Here is a 2411-nt window from a genome sequence, read left to right as displayed (position 1 = left end):
ATACTGCTCAGCTTAAGGTCCAGACCAATAGCTCAGCACTACCGATATTGTATGAGGCTTCGGGAGGGAGGTTTAGTAACGTTTTACTGCTGAACTCTGTTAGTTGGCATCTGTTACAGATAGTAAGACTGATTCATGACTTTGCTCCATGGGGGGTGTTTAACCAGCAAGAAACAGAAGCTAAAAAGAAGTCAGAAAGATGGAAGGTGTGCTTGTGGAGGATTTACTCTCTGGACCTTTCATTTTATATCCATGTTGATCAGTTGCAGCAGCACTTTATAGTATGCATGTTTTTCTGTCAACTCAGCAGTTTACCTCTTGTGGTGTTCAGGGACGGTTCTAGTCAGTTTGGTGCCCTAGGGCCTATAGGCGAGCACCTGCTTTCCTTTATGTGAATTTACAAATTGGCATCGGTAAACATAGCGTCATACATCTGATCGAGCAGAGCTGATATAGTACCTACATATACAGAATACTGGTTGTCAATGTTGTCAATGGTGTCAATGTAAAGTTTTATTTAGCTTGACAATCTAATTCTGTGGAACTTTCAGGCTTTACTGGCACGTCCAAGACATTTGGCGCCCTAGGCGACTGCCTTTCCTGCCCATGCCTAGCACCATCCCTGGTAGTGTTCTACAGTAGTTGTCTGTTCCGTTTTTATGTCCAGAGACCGATTCCACACAGTCCTGGCACCATATTAAAAGAAAATAAACACAGTGTGCTAGATTATGTGGAGCCATCACTATTTCTACCATGAAGACTCGAGAGGCAAACGAACGTTATTAACATTTATTGAACATTAGACATGATACAGGAATGCATAAAAGTTTGGCGAACAATAACACTTGATAAAATGCATGAATCAGTTTGGCGAAGGTTCCCGTCTTCGCGTTGAACTCCGGGATAGGACAGCATATCCTCCAGCGGAGATGGAGGCGGGCGTAGCCTGCCCCCTAACAGACGGGAACCTCTGGTGACGGTGGACGGAGGGGTGGTGGTGGCTTCAAAATCGGCTTAACTGAAAAGCAGAGAACAGAATGAGTGACAGCTATTTAAACAAACGTGAATGTGATCCATTGGCTGAGAGGTAACGATGCATGAGTGACGCGTAACGGGGGAACCCCCAATCTCGCGTTGTGATTGGTTGGCGATCCTGGGCAATGATGACGCATGTATGATCTGTCAAAAGGAAGATTTGTTGGTTGGCCTAGTAGGCTAAGTTTGACAGCCGAGAAATTCGAGTCTCCCTGGTAGAATTTACGCAAGCTCCCATTTCTACCATGAAGACTCGAGAGGCAAACGAACGTTATTAACATTTATTGAACATTAGACATGATACAGGAATGCATAAAAGTTTGGCGAACAATAACACTTGATAAAATGCATGAATCAGTTTGGCGAAGGTTCCCGTCTTCGCGTTGAACTCCGGGATAGGACAGCATATCCTCCAGCGGAGATGGAGGCGGGCGTAGCCTGCCCCAAAATAGAGATTAGAAGTGAACTCACCTACCGCTTACAAGGAGACACCATCTGAAAGACATGAAAAGTTAGTTAGATGATTGATTGATGATAGACGGAAGATGAAGGATGATAGGTGATGATGATGAGATGATGATGATAATGATAATGATGACAATGACAATGATGACGATGATGACGATAATGATGATAATGATGACAATGATGACAATGATGAAGATGATAATGATAATGATAATGATGACAATGACGATAATGATGACAATGATGATAATGATGACGATGATAACAATGATGATGATGATAAAGATGATAATGATAACGATGACAATGACGACAATGATTACAATGATAATAATAATAATGATGATGATGAGTGATAAGTGATAGGTGTTGGAAGACAAATGATGATAGATTAAATGAGATTATAAATGATAGGGATGTTCTAAGGCTTAAGTTTATGGGCGGTGGTCTAGCGGAGGCATGAAGCCTGTGATGATGATGGTGATGATAATGTCGGTACCTTAGGCTATGCGAGAAGACATGGCGCGGATGCGCTGAGAGCAGAGACACAGCAGAGCGTTATGATTTGATTGATAGATGCACCTTGGTGAGGAGAGCGCTGAAAACTTAGATTAAGGCAGTAGGTAGAGAGCCGGAATCGTGACCTAGGAGAGAGAGTAGAACATGGTGATGAATGAGTAAATGAATGGATGGATGAATGAATGTAGGCTATAATATGTGGTATGATAGTTGACATCATAGATAAACAACCATGGCAACTAGGCTGGTTCAATGTTACAAAATATAGAGATAACAGGCTTACGGACCACTATAAAATCGATCTGATAGATGAGAGAAGGATAGAATACAGACATGACCGGGTGACCGGAGCGATAGCCCCCCAAGAGATGGAGTGAATGCCGCCGGTG

The 2411-nt window shown here is 42.8% G+C and overlaps 1 long non-coding RNA gene across 1 annotated transcript; it reads right to left on the bottom strand.

Annotated features, from left to right (window-relative positions):
- Window positions 1-775: 775 nt before the first annotated feature.
- LOC134453690 (uncharacterized) lies at window positions 776-2090 on the bottom strand. The gene is made up of 3 exons (XR_010035696.1): window positions 2003-2090; window positions 1507-1530; window positions 776-1018 (listed from the first exon to the last, which is right to left on the bottom strand). It is a non-coding gene; the product is annotated as an uncharacterized LOC134453690 (long non-coding RNA).
- Window positions 2091-2411: the final 321 nt, after the last annotated feature.

The sequence above is a fragment of the Engraulis encrasicolus genome, chromosome 8 (genome assembly GCF_034702125.1).
Source record: "Engraulis encrasicolus isolate BLACKSEA-1 chromosome 8, IST_EnEncr_1.0, whole genome shotgun sequence".
NCBI lineage: Eukaryota > Metazoa > Chordata > Actinopteri > Clupeiformes > Engraulidae > Engraulis > Engraulis encrasicolus.
Note: the sequence above shows the minus strand (reverse complement) of the source record. Positions and strands in the feature narration are given on the sequence as shown.